We start from the raw sequence: 7,154 nt of genomic DNA on the forward strand, positions 1-7,154 counted from the left end.
CACGTTTCCCCTGTGGAGGTGAACTCAGTGTTTTATTGAGAATGTTTGCCCCTGGGTTCACTGTATAAATGTCTTTGTTATATCTTTATCCACTTTGGCATCAGAGCAGAACTAGCTTCATAAAAAAGGTTTGGTATCCTTCCTTCTTCTTCTGTTTTGTGGTCTAATGTGACCATAGTAGAATTTAGAATTAATTCATCTGGGCCTGAAATATTTTAGTTGGAGCTTTCTTTTTTTCTCTCCTCCTCCCCCTCCTCCCCCCCTCCTCCTCCTCCCCATTCCTCCTCCTCCTCTTCCTTCTCCTTCTTGTTTTGAGGCAGGGTTTCTCTGTGTAGTCCCACCTGTCCTAGAACTCACACTGTAGACCAGGCTGGCCTCAAACTCACAGAGATCCACCTGTCTCTGCCTTCACGGTGCTGGGATTAAAGGCATGTGCCACTCTTACCCGGCTGAGTTTCTTTCTTCTTTTCAATTGAACATGTCCTTCTTTTCTGTTAGCTTCAAGGCTGCTTCTGTGTTCTTTAGAGCTTGTTGTTTAGTTGTCAGGGATTTTCTCAGCCTGTTTATATTATGGGAATGTTCTCTTTCTGCTCAAATTATGACATAGTTTTGCTGGGTAAAGTAGTTGTGACTGGCACCTGTCATCTTGCAGAACTTGAAATGTAGCACTCTTAGCCCCCTTGGGTTTTAAAGCATATGCCAAGAAACCGGATGGGTCTGTCTTTATATGTGAGTTGATGGTTTCTCTTGCAGCTTTCTATGTACTTTCTTTGTTTAACTATACTATGGGCCAGGGATGTTATTTTCTGGTCTTATTTCTTTGGTGTCCCATATTCTTTCTGTATCTGGATGGCCATCTTAAAACCTATATTTGGGGGCTGGAGAGATGGCTCAGTTGTTAAGAGTACCCGACTACTCTTCCAGAGATCCTGAGTTCAATTCCCAGCAACCACATGGTGCGCTCACAACCATCTGTAAAGAGATCCGATGCCCTCTTCTGGTGTGTCTGAAGACAGCTACAGTGTACTTATATATAATAAATGAATAAATCTTTAAAAAACCTATATTTGGACAATTATCTGCTATGATTTTGTTGAAAATGTTTTCTATGACATAATTCTCCACTTATGCCCATGGCTTACAGATTTGGTTTTTCATAATGTCCCATAGACCTTGAATGTTCCATTTGTACCTTTTTATTAATTTCTTATGAGAAAATGAGAGATTGAGAAAGAGAAGGGGGGAAGAATGGAGAAATGAGAGAGATGGGAGACAGAAAGGAAATATAGAGGAGAGATATTAAGAGGAGAGAGAGGGGTGGGAGGAGAGAGAGGGGTAGAAAGAGAAAGAGAGAGGAAAGAGAAGAAAGAAAGGGGAAAGGAAGGAGAGATGAGAAGACAGAAAGAGGAGAAGAGAGAGTGGTTGAGAGAGAGAGGAGAGATTGAGAGAGAGGGAGGAGAGGGGAGACAGAGGAAGAGAGTCCTCTTATTGAACAGAAAGCTCTCCATTTCAGCTAGACTGAGCAGCCCAAGCCTCTCAGGCAGATATAACTCAGTTCTGGACTCAGAGGCAGGTAAGTCTACATTCCTGCCCTTGTAGAGTTCTAGAAATCCAAACACAGGCTCTCATGCTTATACAGCAAGCACCTCACTCACGAAAACATGCCACACTCCCACACCCTGAATTAAAAAGAAAAGTTGTTTTTCTTTCAGCGGGAGTGGTTTGCTATGTTCAAGAGGGACTGGGTAGTGGTAGGGTTTAGGCATCCTCCTCCTCCTCTGCTAGCTCGATGTTTGGTACTACAGCCTACTCAGTACTCCTCTCACAGCAGAACACTTGCCAGGATCCCAGATGCCTATCATAGCCCTGGATGTTCCTTTGTGATATTGGATCATAAATGCTGGTCAGGGTGGTTCTTCACGAGCTGTGCTGCAAATGCTATTCCTGCCTGCAGGCTTTCCTTTGGGAGCCTTGATTATAGAAGCAGGTCTGGTCAGTGGGAGGTGCTCTCAGACCCAGTTGCCTATGCTGGTGGCCACACCCCTGGGAAATTCTTCAAAAGGAGTCCAGTTCTGAATCTCAGTCCAGCCCTTGTGAAATCCTTCCTAGTACCTGGTGTGCTGCTTGGAACCTGTGTTTATGTCCCCTGCAGATTCCGGTTTTGATTACATTTCCACGTCTCTGAATACTGCACATTCTGATGCAGTTTCATCCCTATAGTCTAGTGGTGTAATGTTAGCCAGATTTCAGAATACGGACCTACTGCAGTCTGAATTTCCCAACAGTGCGGTTCATACTTGGGAAGGTTCTTATGTCACGGAGCCAGCAAATCGGCAGCTTTGCAGTTGCTGTTTGCTTCTTGAGGCAGAGTCCCCTTCTATAGCCCTGGCTGGCCTGGAACTTGCTATGTAGATTGCTGGCTTTGAACTCATACAGAGATCTGCCTCAGCCGGCATCTTTATGAAGTTGCTACAATCAAAGCTGAGCAGAGTCGTGCACGTCTTTAATCCCAGCACTGAGATTAAAGGCAGATCTCTGTGAGTTCGAGGCCAGCCTGGTCTACAAATCAAGTCCAGGACAGCCAGGACTCTGTTACACAGAAAATCCCAGTAGCCCAAACCCAACCCAACCCAACCCAACCCAACCCAACCCAACCCAACCCAACCCAAACCAAAACAAAACAAATGGAAAAATGTTCCTATGTCTAATTCGTTAAGGCATCTCCACACTGATAGTGACTTATGGGAGCCAGGTGTTATCTCACTATGATTTACACAACTCTGATGATTGATGATGTTGAACGTTTTTTTCCACATATCTGTTTGCCATCTGTATGCCTTCTTTTGAGAAACATCTATTTATGATCTACTTTGTTATACTATCAGACTGTATCTGTCTGTCTATCCATCCATCGATCCATCTATCATCACTCTATCTATCTGTCATTTCTTTTTCTTTTTGCTCACATGACAGATATTTTATTAAGTTTCTTCTACACAGGACAATAAGATCAAATTGTTTAGCAGAAAATGTTCAATTGACAGGACAAATGGGGGGGGGTTGGGGATTTAGCTCAGTGGTAGAGCGCTTGCCTAGCAAGCGCAAGGCCCTGGGTTCAGTCCTCAGCTCCAGGGGAAAAAAAAGAGAGAGGCCAAATGGATCCAAGGAAGATGAAAATTAAATACTTAAATTAATCAAAAGGCACTACGACACCACCTAAAACCCACCACTCAGAGGCTAAGGAAGATTGTGCTGTTACCTGATGTGAATGTTAGCAGTTACATAGCAAGAAGCAAGTCTGTCTTACAGAAGATTTTGTTACAATGATCACCAAGTCCAAGTTATTTGACCAGGAAAAGAGAAGACGGCTGAAGGTGAAGCCAACTGGAAAGGAACAGCTGTAGAGGATCCAAGCTATAAGTTAAACAAATGGCTATGGATCAGGCTTCTTCCTCCCCCAAATTTATTACTGTATTGCGCTACCTGCCCCTGCCTTACAGGGCACTCAACAACTGAACTATGTTTAAGGATGCTCAGGGTTCTTGCTACAGTGTAGCATAGACCTCTGAAAATGTATCGCACATGGGCTGACTTTGTGACTGTTATTCTGAATGAGGAAACCCCCAAAGCATTCACATGCAATGGAGTATGAGCTCTGTCAATCCCGTCCTAAGGACCTTACGGAATACTCTCTTAACAGTCTATACATCTTTCAACAGCCGAACTCAACTTAAAGCTGCAAGGTTCACAAAATAAACAAGAAAGACGGGATAAAACAATGCAGGTAGGGCATCCTAGCAGTTACTAGCCATCCGTCTTTATCCAATGTAGGACAAATTTTAATATAGCTAATGTGGGATGTACAAAGCTATTATGGAGCAGGCTGGGTCTTCTGCTGAGCTCACCAATACCAAGAAAAACAAAGGGGTGGGGGTGGTTTTATTTTCTAAATGCTTCAGAAGCTATAATATTATAGAGGGGCATGGCTGACCAGGTAGGAGACAGATTATCGGTTGTGGGTTCTCCTGATGGCTTCTGCAAGGATCATAGAGATGCCAGTCACCTGCCGTTTGGAGCAACGTTCCATCCTGTCCTCCTGAGGTACTGCGAACTACTACTGCTACAAAGCATTCACTGTTGATGAGAGAAATGGCTGGGCCAGAAAAGATTCCGAGCGTCAAGATAGTATAAACTCTGGTAGCTCCAGCTGACAGAAGTTTGTCAGCAGCATGACAGGTTGTACCACAAGTGTCAGCCAGGTCATCCACAAGCATAGCCACACGATCCTTCACATCTCCTACCAGAACTGTGCGGTCCACCTCCTTGGCCTTCTTCCGTTCCTTGTGAATCAAAGCAAAATCCACATTCAGTCGGTCTGCCATGGAGGTCACTCTCTTGGCTCCACCAGCGTCAGATGAGACAAGAGTACAGTTTTTCCACTCAGATATGTTCTCCTGTATCCACTTTAGGACACCTGGCTCTGCATGTAAATTGTCCACTGCTCTATCAAAGAAACCCTGCATTTGAGATGCATGTAGATCCATGGTGATGATACGATCCACACCTGCTACAGATAGCATATTTGCATAGCTTAGCTGAGATGGGAGCCCAACTCTTAGCCTTCTTACCTTGGCGAGCATAAGGGAAGGGTGGGATGACTGCAGTAGTCCGGCTGGCTGAAGCAATCTTGTAAGCATTTATTTTGATCAAAAGCCCCATCAGATTGTCATTTTTCTCACCACACCCACTCTGAACAATGTAGATGTCTTCTCCACGAACGCTTTCCTCAATTTCCACACAGGTCTCCTGGTTGCTGAATTTCTTAGTCACTACCTTGCCCAGCTCCAGGCCCAGGCGGTCAGCAATTTTCTGGTTTAAGTTCTGGTGGGAGTTCCCACTGAAGATTTTGATATTCGGCATCTTGAGCCAAACATGCTCAGTGGTCACCGCCACTGCTGCCGCTGCTGCCACAGTACCGCGTTGCTGTTCCGCCATCTTACATTCCCTCCCAGAGCACCCATCATTTATTTTTCTAATATCGTGTATGTACAATTCTTTATATTCAAGACATTAATTCTGCAATTCCCCCAAATTAACCTGTAAGCCTCACCAAAGAACCCGACAACTTTCTGGACTGCTGGGAGTTGTAGTTCTTAAAAAAGTAACAAAGCCTCATGGGAAAGTACGGTGGCCTATGAGTTTTGTCCATGAAAGCCTCCACAACACGTGTCTCAAGGCCACTCTGCTGGAATTTCCAGGGGGTGGTCTTGACCAAAGTCCATCTCTTGGTGGTTTTTTTGTTTTTTTGTTTTTGTTTTTTTTTTAAGATTTGGGCTTGCTTCAAATTTGGCCTGAATTAGTGAAATGGATTTTTCTCCCTCGAATCTCAGGATTAACAATTCCTTGTCAGATGTCTACTCTGTTTTCTCCCATTCTGTGACTACACATAAGCTGATGAATGGATAGAGAAAAGGTGGTAGATTATACACAGGGAGATGCTATTCACCCTGAAAGAATGACGACCTGTCATCTAAACCCTGGGTCACTGCGTTAAGCGATGCTTATGGTGAAAGGCTATGATGCCCACTCTTGTGTGACACCTAAAAACGTTCACCTTATAGAGGCTGAGAGGTGAATGGTGGTTCAGGTGGCTGATAGAGTGGGGTCCAGGAAGGGATGAGGAGGGATGGTGAGCTGGTGAGTGGGTACAAACAACGGCAATAAGAAGTTCTGGTGTGCCTCCCTCTGTACAGCAGGAGAGACTTGTAAAAGGTTTTTTGTTTTTTTCTTTAAATTTCATACACATATATAATGTGCATATGTATGCATTGGGCATATCCACCCTCTGTTCCTCCAGCCCCCTCTCCCCTAACACCTTCCTTCAAACTTCATGTCTTTTTTTTTTTAAAATCTATTTAGATTTTTAAAAGTGTGTGTGTGTGTGTGTGTGTGTGTGTGTGTGTGTGTGTGTGTGTACCTGTGACAGCCAGAAGAGGGTGTCAGGTCCCCTGGAGCTAGAGTTGCAGGTGGTTGTGAGCCTTTCATCCCATGTGCTAGGAACTTCTTAAGGTCTTCTTCAGGTCTTCTTAACCACTGAGCCATCTCACCAACCCCTATTCATTTATTTTAATTTTACTTGGACATTTTGCATGCAGGTAACCTGGCACACGCCTGATGCCTGCCCACAAAGAGTATCTGACCCCGTAGAAGGAAGTTACCGATGGCGGTGAGCTGCCATGTAGGGGCTGGGGATTGAACCCAGGTCCTCTGAGATAGCAGCCAGTGATGGTAACTGCTGAGCCATTTATCCAGTCACCCCCACAATGGACGTTTTAGCTCCTTTGATCTTGTGGAGGTCTTGTGTGGGGAGTCACCTCAGCTGTGAGTTCATGGAGTAGCCATGCTGTGTGCAGAGGCGAGCCTGTCTCAGCACTCCTCCTAAGCCTCCATCCTTTACTTTCTTTCTGCTCTCTTTCCCTAGACATTCTCTGAGCCTGCAGGGAGCAGAGCTGATAGGGTTGTTCCATCTATGGCTGAGTACTTGAAATAGCTTAGTCTCGACACTGAACAGTTAAGAGTCTCTACACTAACCCCTATCCTGTGCACTAAGAGCGCCCTCCCACCAAGGTTGAGAGCAGTACAAGTCCATGGACAGAAGACGGTGTGACAACATTATCATTTAGCAAAACAACACCAGTAGATGTCCCTCCTAGAACCTGTAACTTCCCCAGTCATAGATTTCAACCATGTTTGCAATATCAGGCCTGAATCCCCTCCCATGGAGTGGGCCTCAAAATCCATCAAGAAAGCAGGTGGTTGTCACCATAAACGGTCATGTCACATTGAACCAGTAGAACATCTCTACTGACAAGTCATTGTTATAGCTCGAAGGATCCAGTGCTGGGTAAAGTCACTGACATCTTTCCTCTCCCATGAAGCCTGTCTGTCTGTCCATCACTATAAAAGCAGGCCAGCCAGGAGAGGGTTTTCCTGGCCAGTTCAAGATTGATTTTTTTTTCTTTGAAGTGGGTGATGTCTTTAGTAATAGCCTCACTAGCCAGTAGTTATGCTGGGCAAACACAGGCAATGCCAACAACTCAAGCAGGTAGAACCTGTGCATGGTACTGAGATTCTCACTGAATAGCCATGTCTTC

The 7,154-nt window shown here is 44.9% G+C and overlaps 1 pseudogene; it reads right to left on the minus strand.

The window, feature by feature from the left end:
• Positions 1 to 3,922: 3,922 nt before the first annotated feature.
• Prps1-ps1 (phosphoribosyl pyrophosphate synthetase 1, pseudogene 1) lies at positions 3,923 to 5,363 on the minus strand (annotated as a pseudogene).
• Between the last annotated feature and the right edge of the window lie 1,791 nt (positions 5,364 to 7,154).

The sequence above is a fragment of the Rattus norvegicus genome, chromosome 8, assembly GCF_036323735.1.
Source record: "Rattus norvegicus strain BN/NHsdMcwi chromosome 8, GRCr8, whole genome shotgun sequence".
Classification (NCBI taxonomy): Eukaryota; Metazoa; Chordata; class Mammalia; order Rodentia; family Muridae; genus Rattus; species Rattus norvegicus.